Genomic DNA, 14,499 nt, shown 5'->3' on the forward strand with positions numbered 1-14,499 from the left:
CATCAGGATATGGGTGGAGGCTGGCTGGGCCTAGAAACAGGCGATCAGCCCACACCGGAGAGGATTCTGGACACCATCCGAGTCCTGGAGGATTAACTGCAATGCTCTGTGGCCTTGGACCTAGGCCAGCCCAGAAAGTTTCCCAAGCCCAGATTAGCCACAGCCTGAGATATGCTCATAGTAACTGTATTATGGTCTTTCTCTTCCCTGGATTTTAGTGAGTTCTGGTAGTTTGCCCATCAGGTGATATCCTCCCAGTACCTAGAGTGAATAATTGATATTCCTAGCTAGCAGAGTAGGTCCTAAAAAATTCCTGTAGTACTGGAAGGTCACCTGTGTGGCATCATAGTAGGAGGGGCTGTGGAATATTCCTCCAACTAAAAATTTTTCTTACTCTCTTGTCATTGTTGATTATAATTCCACCACCAGTTATTCATTCTTTGGGTTAAGCACTACCTCATAGTTCATCCCTTTTTTAAAAAAACCTGGGAAGTTTAACTATCAAGTCACTAACATCATAGTAAAAGTTAGATCATCAGCTCTTGCCCAGACTAGGGATGGTGTCTTAGCTAGAAAGGCCAAGATGGGAACGGGGAGTAGGGAAAAGCAGAGAAAGGAAAGGCAGGAGACATTACAGATAAAACTTGCTAACTTCACCATCTTGTCCAAGGCCAATTCTGATTTTGACCTCCAGATGCTTCCTATTTTTTATGGCTCCTAATCAAAGTTGGTAGTGATGTAAGGACCTGGAATAAAACCAGGCTTTCAGATTCTGGGTGGAGTTTACAGTAAAGATATGAGTAATACCTGACACTTGCATGTGGCTCTCCATTCCCCAGACAGTATGAATTCCCTAATAGTCACATGTGCCATACATATCTAGAGTAGGACAATGATGAGCTTAGGGTCAAGGAAAGATGTATAGGATTTTTGAATAGGAATGAAAAATGCACTTTGGTTAAATAAAACCTACCACAATCCCTTGAAATGACACCCTGCCATTTTCAAAGCATTGGCACATGTATGTCTTCACTTTAAACCTATCTCTTTAAAATTACCCAGTCAGGAAAGAAGGCAAATATTTTACCCATGGCATATAGTTCACTAAAGGACTTGTTTAAAAACACATGTTTCTGAACTTCACACTGGATGTCCTCATTCAATAGATTTGGGATGTGACCTTGGAATCTGAATTTTAAAAGTGTGTAAGGTGTGGGTGGGTTAATCTTTGAGAAATGCAGATTACTTCATAATAGAGCTGGTACATTACCCAGATTGCTGGATTTGACCTTTTAGAGGGTGGGAACTCTGTCCTATCCATATTGGCATCCCTCCCAGTGCCTAGTACATTGCTTTGCTCATATTATGTTCTAAATAAATAGTAGCAGAGGTTTAATGGTCAGGGAAATATTCATGGAAGATGTGGCATCTGGGCAGAGCCAGATGGACAGGGCTAGGAATCTAGGTCTTGGTGGAAGGTATTCCAGAAGGGAGAAATATCAAAAGCAAGGGCATGGACATGGGATTCTCTAGGGATTGGAGAGAAGTCCTGTTATTTGTTTTTTTTTTAATTTAATTTTATTTTTTTTATTATTTTTTTTAAAATTTTTTTTAATGTTTTATTTATTTCTAGGAGAGAGAGAGACAGTGTGAGCAGGGGAGGGTCAGAGAGAGAGGGAGTCACAGACTGAAACAGGCTCCAGGCTCTGAGCTGGCAGTCAGCACAGAGCCTGACGCGGGGCCCGAACCCACGAACCGCGAGATCATGACCTAAGCGAAAGTCGGACGCTTAACCGACTAAGCCACCCAGGCGCCCCAAGAAGTCCTGTTATTTGATCATAGAGTATGTATCAAGAATTGGGAGACAGGATTACAAAAATGTGGTAAGATCATATGGTGGAAGACCTTGAACCTAAGGATCTGGATGGTTCCAAAGAAATGGGAAGATGTTGTAATACATGTCTACATGTATTTGGGGTACAAGATAGGCCAACACAATGTCAGATGGGATTTGGATCCACTGCTAAACCCCCTTCTTACCAGAACAAAAGAATTTGGGAGGCTTTTGTTTAAACTCCAAACAGTGAAAGTCTTGACATTGCCTAAACTGTAATCTGCACACATCTCCCTCAGGCTGTCTCTAATCCCCATATCAGTTACCACCTGTCTGGCACTGGGTCTGCATCTTTATACCCAGCTCATGTTCTCCAGAACTTATGATTCCAGGTGCTGCCTAAGCACCTCCACGATGTTCAGTAAATAACTTGCTTCCAAAATCCTCTAACAGAGTATTTTCCCCCAACCCTCTTCTATTTCCTATCTAGTTTAGGGTATTCATCAACTCACCTAATGCATTTGAACAAAGAGTCTCAAAGATTCCATTTCTCATATATTGTCCCCTTTCCTATCACAGGGAAGTTTACAATAGAAATAATATTTTTGCTTTTCTTTTTCATATTTACATATGCATGATTTCTTCCAATTCAGTCAGCTACAAGCATCTATCTCTAAAGTGGTAGTTGGGAGGGAGGTTCTCTATCATAGGAAAATGGAAAAAAGGAGGCCTATATCCAGTATTTGGCTATCAAGACAGGATTTCTGAGTCCTTATTAGATTAGTCTTCAAAGCAGGACTTTATTGAAAGAAAATATTTTTTCTAAATTCCTTAAAATAGCAGCAGCTTATCAAGAGCCAGCCTTTAAGGGCTAAATACTGAATTTACTGTAAGTCAAGACTGGAGAGATTTCAGGATCCCTATCCTCAAGAATGTCCACATCCTTCCATTAGAGGAAAGAAAGCCCAACCCTGTGGTCCAGTGAGGAGAAAAGGAAGAGGATCTGAGGCCTAGGTCAGAGACAGGTGTTCTGACCTCTTCCCAGCCAGTTGAAGCCCCATAGGGTGGTGTTCGTAGAGAAGTTGGAAGGAAACATGTAAAATATAGAAGACTGTGCCCATGCTTCACTTTGAGCTCTTGGAGGCGATGGTGGCCCTAGCCCCACCCCAGCATGGAGAAGCCACAATAGAATAAAAATGGCCCTGCAACATAGTTGTATGTCTGAAGTATGGCTCCTGAGCTTCCCATACTTCTTGGTTACATGGAGTGACCCATAAATGCCTGAGACTCTGGGAGGCCAGCAATGGCCACAAGCTGGGTGGGTCAGATAGGGACATTTCCAGGCTCCAAGTCAAGTGAGCAGAACAGATGCAGCAGCAGTGAAAGGCAGCAGGGTGTCCAGTGATCTGAAAGGTAAGGATTGCTCCTGGGCATCCAGAGAGCCCAGAGTCCAGAGTGAGAGCTGTGAGTTCAGATCCACAGGCATCATGAGGTCACAGGCTTCCTATACCTAGACATATCTTGGGAGAGAAAAAGCCATGAAGAGGAAATCTGAAGGACTGAACTTTTACCTGAAAGATTGAATTACCACAGTGAGACTGCTGGAACCATGGCAGACCAAAATGTTCTCCATTACAATGGAATATTACTTGGCAATAAAAAGGAATGAAGAACTGATATATGCTGCAGCACCAACGCCCTTGAAACCATTACGTTAAGGGAAAGAAGCCAGTCATTAAAAAACACATTCTCAGTTTACTGCTTTTGGTTAGATATTAAAAAATCTTTAGTATTACTGGAAATACTCTGTCTACAATAAGAATACTGCTGAGTATATTATTACTTAACATTATACGTATGCTCTTTGTGAAGACTCTCAGGAGAAAAGTACTTTGGCTTCACATTCAGGAATAGCTGCTTTTCTCCTGAACAACTGATTTACTTTTATCTTACAAGCATTGTGATGTGTGTAGAGGATTCTTCTCTGCTGGTGTTGACTGCTAGATAGTTAGAGCCAAATTTGTGATCCATCCCTCGCATTCCCTTGTCTTTACACACACACATGTGCATACACACACATGTATCCACACGCACACTTAATGTGTTAATCTCACACCTTATGTCTTTACCTTGCCCATATTTTCTCTTTGTTGTCTACTACTATTTTTTTTATCTTGCTGTATTCTATGTTTACATAAAAATCCTTTCTTGGAACAAACAAGATAGAAATCAGTCCTCCTTAGCATCTCTTGAATCTGCCTGCTGTCCCTTCACTCAAATCTTTCTGTGTTTCTTTTGGATCATTGTTAATAAGTTTCTAAGTGTTTTCCAGAGTCATGTCTCATGTGTGCATTCATTCTCCACAATTCTGCTAAAAAGATGTTTTAAAAATTGCCTCTGTTTATAAAACTTCAATGTCACCCTCTTGCTTTTAAAATGGCAACCGTTTCTTAAGTGGGCATGCATCCCTTTTCAGCACCTGACCCTGGCCTCTTTCTTCCATCAGCTCCAGGTGCTCTGATATCCAGCAAACCCTTTCCTGCCACCTGCATGTCATGCTTTTCCTTTTAATTGGCCTTTGCACACAGCTCTTCTCTCTGGATGCCTGTGTCCCCCTGCTCTCTCGGATGAAATCTTGCTCATACAGATGCCTCCATGTCTGAGAGCCCTTCTCAGAATCTATGCCCCAGAATCACATGGATTTCCTGTCATTGCCTCTGTGGTCAATGGGTTCTCTGGGGCTTCGTCTTTATTGCCATGGTCCTCAGCATTGGGCTTGGTTTATAGTAATGATTGTTGAATTAATTTGAGTATGTTAGGGTTGATGGCTTATAAATAACATCACCTTTTCCTTCTTCTTCTATAATTTGGAACATCAGAGACTGATGCTGAACTCAAACTAAGGAGGAGACAAAACTGTCAGCTTTATTGCTGATAGAGTTAGTGCAGCATTGGTGAACAGTCAAGACAGGTTCCTAGAGCTTTGCTCCAAGACCACATGTCAGGAAGAAGGTCTAAATTTACCCAGAATTACTGCCTCACTTTCCTTAAGGAAGAGACAAACCTCCAGGCAGATCCTGCACTGTGGGCCTCGACCCTGACTATGTGTGCTCAGCCCATGGAAGCCGGAGCAGGGCAGAATACAGTTGCTCCCTGGTCAGAAAGGTATTCAGAGAGATGCTTGGGAGGGCCTGAGTCCCTGGTTGTACCTCCTTATTCCTAAGTAGCCCATCAGTAAGTCACTCCTGCACCAAGGGAAAGATGGAGAGGGGAGTACAAGTTATTCTTAGTCTCTTCAGAGGGTGAGACTTCTTTTTCATGGGCCAAGATGGTAGAATTGAGAGAGAAAGTGTCTTTGTCTTATAAGAAAGACAAGGCATTTCTTGCTTATTTGAACAGAAATGGATGTTGGGATGTTCTGAGCATTACTTTAATTTTGTTGAGTGGAAAAATGACATTACAGCTACGCTTAAAAAAATAGTTCTTATCAGTTAGAAATGCACACTGAGATATTTGTTGGTAAAATAATATACCTTAAATTTCTTTAAAATACTTTAGCTAAAAATATGAGGGCACCTGGTGGCTCAGTCAGTTAAGCGTTTGACTTTGGCTCAGGTCATGATCCCATGGTTTGTGGGTTCAAGCTCTGTGTCAGGGTCTGACAGCTCAGAGCCTAGAGCCTGTTTCTGATTCTCTTTTTCCCTGCCTCCCCCCTGCTCACATGCTCTCTCTCTCTCTCAAAAATAAATAAATAAACAAACATTAAAAAATAATAAAATGCCTTAGATAAAAAACAAAAACAAAACAAGAGGTGAGGAGAGGTGCAGAAACAGAGGCAATAGCTGTTAGAACCTTGATAATTGTTGAGCTGGATGATGGGCACACAAGAATTCATTATGCTATTTCCTTCAATTTTCTGTAGGGTTTGAAAAATTTGCCATAATAAAATTTTATATAAAAGGATAACAGGTAGCTTAGAAAATCTCTAAATTGCCTACAAAATCTGGCTGGAGTAAGGCAGCCAGGAGTGGCAAAGCCCACCACAAAACTGAAGTCACTGTTACTATCCAAGGGCTTACAAGTCACCAAGGGTCAACAATAGATCCCATCTCTGGAATCCCTATCACTGCTGTGTCCAGAAACCAGTTACAGTGATCATCTCCATCCTCCTGGAGCTACAACGGATTGTCTTCAGATTGCTGGACTCCAGGGCAAGGTCTGGGGTGAGAGCATATGATTTGGCCAAGCCTGGGTCACCTGGCCTAGGTCCCTGGCCTAGAGCAGGAAGCAAGTGTCTGTTGTTTGCACTTCTCTGGCAGGAGGTGGGCTGTGCCTCCTTCAGTGGGGGTTTCCTTCAATTCAGGAAGAGAATCCAGCTTATATTTTAAAAGAAGGATAAATATCCACTGCAAGGAGAAAATGTTCTCCCAACACTTGGAAATATTTAATCTTTATAGGTTCCACTGTCATCTCTAGATTTATTGGGTTTCACAGTAGTCTCTAGAGTTATTAGCACTCATGCAGTTCTTTGCAGTTTGCAGATGTTTTCACATTCACTCTCATATAATTCTAAGAATCTTTTGTGTATAGTTTACAAGGCGTTCTCACACTATTCTCAAAAACAACTTTGTGAGTCACAATCATCCCCATTTTACGGATGAGAAAATTGTGGAAAAGAGTGATGTAGTGACTCACCCAGTTCCCACTTCAACAGGGTGACCTCAGACTTCAAACCCAGAGACTCCCGCTCCAAGACCAGCCCATGCCATTTCTACTGTGGCACCACCAAACTAGTGAGGACTTCCAGTCACATTTTGAGCATTTATTCTTTATCTCGATCTAATCAAGAACCAAAATTTCATAGATTTCTGTCCTCCTTTGTTAACTTTCCTGGATAGTTTTTCTCAGTCTTTTGAGAATTGTCACAAGCAGACACATGAATACCAAAAATCTACTAGCAGTTAGAGTTCCAGACAGAACTGTTAACTGGATATCTTAATACTTCTAGGCAATACCAAATATCTGGTTCAAATTAATTGTCAATGAGGTGGTAGCTCCAATAGATTGCTGCTGAATTAATTGTCAAAGAATCTGAGGTATGAAATAGGTTTAGAGGTGATTAAGCCCAGGGTGTATGTTGGTGATGAAGTACACCGCTGAGCTCCAAATATCAAAAACTCAACTGAGATTATTGCCTGGAATTCACTGCAGCCTCCCCAAGAAGTATTTATATAAGGGCACCTGGAAAAGGGATGCAGATTTGCAAAGTGTCAGGGAGGAGTTGTTGCTCTGGATGCAAATAACTGCCTCAGCACATTCCAAGGGAGAGAGTTTAAAAAAAAAAAGTATGACGCTATGTCAAAAGAAGGCATAGGCCCAGCAAGCTCTCCCCTGCTGCTTAATACAGGAAATATCTCCCAAACATCTCAGCTAATCCTCCACCAATACAATGAGAAATGAGCTCCTCTGGCAGTCAGGCAGTTATTAAGCAAGGACAAAAAATATTCCCGCCCATAGCAACGGAGCCAAAGATAACAGCAGGGAATAGAGAAGCTACAGAGAAAAGGCAGATACAAAACATTCAATCCTGGGAGCCCCCCAAAGCAACTGACGTGTGAGAAAAATAAAGAGGCTCGTTTTGCCCAAGAAGCTAAGCAACGTATTGTAAACTTCAGAGCTTAGTGTATAACCAAGGTCAAGCTGAACTCAGCTTCATAAAAGAGTAATAGGTTATGGAAGTGACAGGAGGGACTGGGACAGAATCTTGAGGCTTTCAGATCTGGTAACTGGCTTGTCGGTGAAACAAACATGGGAAGCAGAAAAATATGGGCTGCGTTTCCCATTTGCAAGAATACAGAGATTTCTGTATGCCCCTGTGCATAGGCCAAGAGGGAGATTTGCTTTCCAATAAACATTCTTCCAAAATGTTTCTTTCTTATCAATGTGCTCACTTTCCCAATGTTCTTCCAAGCTGTCTGCTCATGCTGGGAAGGAACCCCTCCTAGGTAGAGAGCTACCCATTGCCTCCATCCAAGGGAAGCTGTTCCATTTACTATTTAATTAGGAAGGTGGGTTCCTGCTTGGAACTTTTGCAGGCAGCAGCAGCTAGTGAGGTGTGGTGCCAGCACCCACAGGCAAGAGAAAGATGAACTCAAAAAAGTCATTTTCTATAAGCTTTTACTAATTTAAAAAGTACTTATTTTATGGGCACTTGGGTGGCTCAGTTGGTTAGCGTCCAACTCTTGATTTCAGCTCAGACCATGGTCTCATCGTTCATGGGATCGAGCCCCACATTGGGCTCTGCACTGACAGCATGGACCTTGTTTGGGATTCTCTCCCTCTCTCTTTGCCCCTTCCTTGCTTGTGCACACACGTGCACAACTAATTGTGCACAACTAATTTTTTAGAGAGTCTTACAATTTTATCACCAAAAGGACCTGAGAGATCATCCAATGGGCTTATTTTACAGAAGGGAAATGGAGGCACAGAATTCAAAATTATTCATTTTAGACAGGCCAGAACCCATTCTCCTGCCTTCTGGGTCAGTGCTCCATTTATATGATCCACCCTCTCCTTGAACTGGGAAATACATAAACTAGACTGTTATTATTTTAGAGTTCTTTTGGGAAGAAAATGAAAGAGGTTTCTTGCCCTATTTTTGGCAATCTGTCACAATTTGTTAGCTTCTTTGGTCCATTGCAAAATTATCCAAGTTCCCTTAACTCAGCCTTGCAATTTTTTTAATTAAAAAATATTAAGCCACTATAATTTTCTTTGGAGGTGAAGTGTCTACTGGCTACACCAATTCCAACACTACCCACTCCCTTCTGCAGTAAGCAAACTGCCCTCCCATCACTCCTCTTTCCTCCTCAGAGAGGAAATGTCCTTATGATGACCAAACCCTAAAGCTATGTCAATTATTGGATGTTTACTATATACCACAAGTGACTTCCCTCATACAAGTGGACTATAATCCTGCCCCCCAAACGAAGACTGAACTGATCTACTTTGGCAGCTTGTGAAGATCGCATCTGGGTCTTCCACACATACAGTGAAGAATGTTGCCTCTGGACTCAGATGGCTCTTACCTATGAGCAAATTACCTTCTTTAGGGTCAGTTTCCTCATCTGCAAACAGGGTCAGATAGTGGCTCCCTCAAGGATCATAAAGGGTAAATGAAGATTTAATGAGATAATTCATTTAAAAGGTTTTAAAAGAGAGTTATGTCACCAAGTAAACACTATCATTATTTCAGTGACTACTGAAAATAGTGTAATACTGAAAATACTGAAAAATATACGGTGAAAAATGAGGATATTAAATCTCTGTCAACAGCCTGATCCATTCTTATCTTTAAGAACTTTGGCTCTTCACCAGATGTCAAATTGTGAGGGACAATTTTACAAACTTTTAATCAGATACAATTTCAATTTTGTGTACATGGAAAGGGGTCAGGAAGGTATGTTGAGAATATTGCTCTCCCTTACTAAGTGCTATGAGCACCCAGATTTCTTCTCTAATCCAGATAAATATGTAGAGAAATTCTTATCTTGATCCTTCTTAAATATAAGTTTAGCCAAGACCTCAATTAAAATTTTCAAAAGAAAAATACACACACACACACACACACACACACACACACACACACACACATACACAGAGAGAGAGAGAAAGAGAGAGAGAGAAATAACTGAGCAAAAGTAGTTCAAATTTCTTAGAGTACAGTTATAAATTGTTGGTTGCCAGGACTTAAAAAGTACCCCATCCTTACCTTGTTGTCCTTGATAGAACCTGGATAAATAACAGTCAACAACTTTTAACCCATGACAGGTTTGGGTTGGCCCAGCTGCCAAGTTGGGTAAGAATTCGATCCTTCCCTGAACCTTCTCTGCAGCCCTTTTCCTACTGAGGGCTGGCATTCATCTCCTCTGGACCCTGTCTCTCAGACCCACCCTGTTCTGATCCGTTAAGTGAGTGGGATACTTGGTGTCCATCTATCTCTGGACTTTGAGCCAGATTCTTCCTCTACCTCTCTCCTGATCTTCCACGGTTCCAGACTCTATCTTTGCTTTCGATTTTTTCCTCTCTGCCTGTTTGATTTCAGTGCAGTTTTTGTTTGGCTGAGGCATGTATACCAGCCAGATATTAACGCTAATTCTACCCTTCTCTAAAGCTTCTGATCTTGATCCATCGTCCTAACATGGCATTTGGGCCTGGCTTCTATGACAGCCATATCTTTCTCCAGGGTCAGCTTGCCTTACATCACCTCCTTTCAAACCTTGAGTTCCCTTTAGGACCACCCATTGGGTTTTCCTTTCTTGTATCTAATTTGTTGTGAGCTAATATGCTGGGAGCTGATTTGCTGGACAGCAATGATTGACAGCTCCTTTACTCAGTGAGTGATGAAATCTCTTCTGCTTCAGTTTTTCAGCTAACCCCCTTCCTCAAATTCCCTTTTTTGACTCATTCCTCTGGAGGCTTTACAAATCTTCCAAAATTCTGACATCAGTTTACAGAATCAAACATATTATGCACATACTGTATTTTTCACATATAGTAAATGGAAAAAGACATCATTTCCATCTAAAGGATATAAGGCTCATTCCTTGTGGCTTGGTCAAACACTTGGTTAAACAAGAGAAGTGATTTATTTACTTCTTCTATGGTTGCTGAGGCGATGGATAGGAAATGTCTTAGTGTTAGGTAATCCCACTCAATTACTTGCTGCTAGTTGTAACCAGTTTGTTGAAAGAGCAATAGGCAAGGCTTCCAATATTGTTCAGGTGATGGCATATGTAGAAAGTAATAATTGTATTATGGTCAACAACATCCAGTCATGTTAGCCGCTGAGATTGCCTTTTTTTGGGCGCCCCCCACAGTTGTCCTGAGAGCTGAGGGAATTATCATCTCAGCACACCCTTCACATCTTCTGTTAGGCCCAAGAGTGCAGGGGCACAGCATGAGTTTTCCAGGAGTAACTTAATTTTGTATTTACACCACTGCCCATTAAACCTTCTCTATCCAATTTTCCTACTCCAAGTCCAGAGGAAGTCTTGGAAAATCTCTTTGCTTTCCCAGGCATAGTCTGATTTGCCATCTAATTTAAATCAAAATGCAATCTGTTATCTATTTCAAAGTTTTTCTCTTCCCTCCAGCTGGTTCTGAAACCTGTGGCTGGAGGGGCCAGGCTGTCTTTCTCTTCTGGTTCCACCATTTCCTCCTCTACGTCCTGCTGCTAATAGCACCTCTTGAGTTTGAGTAAAGGGGAAGGAGGAGAGGTAGTGATGAGGCACACTTGGCTGATGCAGGTGATACTTGGGGTTGGTACCTTTTGGGCGGGCAGTTATCCCAATGCTGACTCTCTTTCCTGGAGTGGTGGCAATTCACACACCCTTTCCACTGGGGCCTCCTCACCTCAGCAAGCAGCCCTCCTTTAACTTGAGCCCTGATACCTCAGTGCTTATCCCTCAGCCAAATGGAAAACTAGTCCTGTTGCCTCACCGTTTGGTGGAAATACAACTTGGTCCCTCAGCAACTCCATCCCTTTGTCTTCCCATCACAGGATGTACCAGCCCACCTCTGACCCTTTCACTTTTCCACATGAAAAGGGAATACCTGTGATTGAATTCAGGGACAGAGAACAGATTCCTTCCAAATCACTCTAGACTTCACCCTGGTAGCACTGTGGGGTTGTGTTTCCAACTCTCAGAGCACCTCAGCTGAATAGCAGCCCATCTCATCCATGTGTCTGATGAAGAGGAGAAAATGGGAATCTGGAGGCAGTTTGCTGAAAAACTCAGTAGGCGTTTCTTTCAGTTTTTTTTTTTTTTCAGTTTTTTTATATATTTTTTTAATTTATTTCTAGGAGAGAGAGAGACAGCGTGAGCAGGGGAAGGTGAGAGAGAGAAGGAGATACAGACTCTGAAATAGATTCCAGGCTCTGGGCTGGCAGTCAGCACAGAGCCGGATGCAGGGCTTGAACCCACGAACCGCGAGATCATGACCTAAGCGAAAGTCAGACGCTTAATCGACTAAGCCACCCAGGCGCCCCGAGTTTCTTTCAGTTTTAAGAAGTAAACCAAGATTTTAATTTTTAAAAAATTATTAGCAATACCGACTGGCAGGCTGCAATTAATATTCACTAAAATCTATCACTGAAGAAGCTATATTTCTGTTTCTGACATCACCGGTCAAGTCTGTTTCAAATCTGATGTGGCTTTCTTTCTGATGTTCAGCATTATCAAAGTCTTCACATAAAATCTTTCCCATAGTCCAGGTTAGGATTTTTCCTACAACTTGTGCACTGGATGCTGTAACCTGTTTTATAACACATCATCAGAATCCCTCAAGATTCTCAAATGATTACATTTCAAATGTGAGAATTTTAATGCCTTCCAGGAAAATGTAGATGTTTTTCTTAGACATACTCAGAAAATCCCATGCAGTATATTGAACGCTCTGCATGAAAATGTTTGGGAGGCACATTTCCTCAGAGGGTAGGCTGCCACATTCCTTACCTATAAGTAAAGCTTTCTAGGTGGCACAGAGAGGTAATGCCCAGGCTTCCATCTCCTAATGCCAAGTTTTCTTCAATTGATGTTCCCCTCATAGCTGCTAGTAACATGTGGAATGGGCGCCCACTATTACCAAGGCAGAACTGGGGCCAGAATCCAAGGTATGAGAACAATGGCATTTTTCTGCTCTCCTTGGAGCTCCTGCAGTAGGTCTATTTTGAAAATGTTGCAGAGGCAGTCACTTGTATCTATACAGAGATGGGAAAATACAAAGCAAAAAGATAAAAACAGACAGAAATAATGAAAAAGGAAAAAATAACAAACACAAAACTCAACCTTGCTACTCCAACACCCAGAATAAGGGGCAGATCCTTTCACCAAATTTTGTACTGTTTGTGATGTCACAGAGGGCTAGCTTACTAGAGCCAGTTAAATACATTTAGAACGTCATGTAAATGGAATGATATGGTATGTAACCTTTTGAGATTGGCTTCTTTCATTCATTTCAATGGCTTTGAGGATCATTTGAGTTGTTGTATGTATCAGTGTAATTTATTCCTTCTTTTTTTCTGAGAATAACGGTGTAATTCACCATATTAACAAGAAGAAAAATATCTCCATAGGTTCATCTCTATGCAAATACAGAAAATCATGTGAAAAATCCAATACCTATCCCTGATTAAATAAAAAAAAATCCCAGCTAGAGCTAGAAATAATAAACTAGGAATAAAAGGGAATTTCCTCAATCTGAGAAAGAGTATCTGCAAGAGCCTGCAGCTAACATAATTCTTATTGCTGAAAGATGCTGTGATTTCCTTGTAAAATCAACAATAAGGAAAGGAAGTCTGATCTCACTATTTAACACTGTACTGAAAGTTCTAGCCAATGCAATAACAGAAGAAAAAATAATTAAAAGGCATTCACATTGGGAAGGTAGGAAGAAGTCAACTTTTCTTTAATCATAGTCATGATCATGCACATAGAAAGTCCTAAAGAATTTACAAAGTTCTACTAAAACTAATAAGTGAATTAAGCAAGATTAAACACAAAGTTAACATGCAAGACTAATGCTATATCCACATGCTAGCAAGAAACAATCAGACATTGACATTAAAGAAATAATAACATTTACAATAGCATCAAAAATATAAAATCTTCAAACTAATCAAAGATGTCTAAGGCCAGCACATTGAAACTATAAAACATCGTTGTGGGAAATTAAAGAACTAAAAAAATCAAAAGTATACCATGTTTATTGTCAAAAACTCAATTGTTTTAAGATATCAGTTCTTCCTACTTTGATTTATAGATTCAATGTAACCCCACTGAAAATCATAGCATCCATATTTAGAAATTGACAAGCTGATTCTAAAATGTATGGACATGTCAGAGACCTAGAATAGCCACAAAATCTTTAAAATATAAAATCCAAAGTTTAAGACTTATACTGTGTGAAATCAAGACTCATTATGAAACCTAGTAATCAGGGGGCCTGGGTGGCTCAGTTGGTTGAGTGCCTGACTTGAACTCAAGTCATGATCTCATGATTTGTGAGTTCAAGCCTCACATCAACATCAGGCTTACTGTTGCCAGACTGGAGCCTGTTTCACATCCTCTGTTCCCCACTCTTTCTGTCCCACCTCTACTCCTGCACTTTCTCTCAAGAATAAATAAAACATTTTAAAAAACCCTAGTGATAAAAATAATGTAGTATTATTGGAATAAAGATAGAAAATTAGATTAATGGAACAGAAATGCCGGTTCAGAAATGGTCCCACATTTGCCATTGATATTTGATAGAGGGGCCAGGGTAATTCAATGGAGACAAATAAATATCTGTCTTTAACAGATAGGGCTAGAAGAAATGGTCATTTGTGGTAGGCAAAATTCTAAAGATGTCTCCCCCATTGCATATGCATTCTTATTATTCTAAACAGTAGTGTGTGTAATACTGCTAAAGGGATTTTGCAGATGTAATTAAGGTTACAGAATTTAAGATAAAAAGATTATCTATGACCACATAGGCCCAGTCTGGTCAGTTGAGCCCTTAAAATCAGAGAAATTTTTCTGGGTGGAATCAGAGAGATACAGTGGAAGAAGGCAGTAATGGGAAGTCAGAGAGATTCAAAGTGTAAGAAGGACTTGACTCAC

This window comes from Hyaena hyaena, unplaced genomic scaffold, assembly GCF_003009895.1.
Source record: "Hyaena hyaena isolate Hyena2069 unplaced genomic scaffold, ASM300989v1 scaffold_171, whole genome shotgun sequence".
NCBI classification, from domain to species: domain Eukaryota; kingdom Metazoa; phylum Chordata; class Mammalia; order Carnivora; family Hyaenidae; genus Hyaena; species Hyaena hyaena.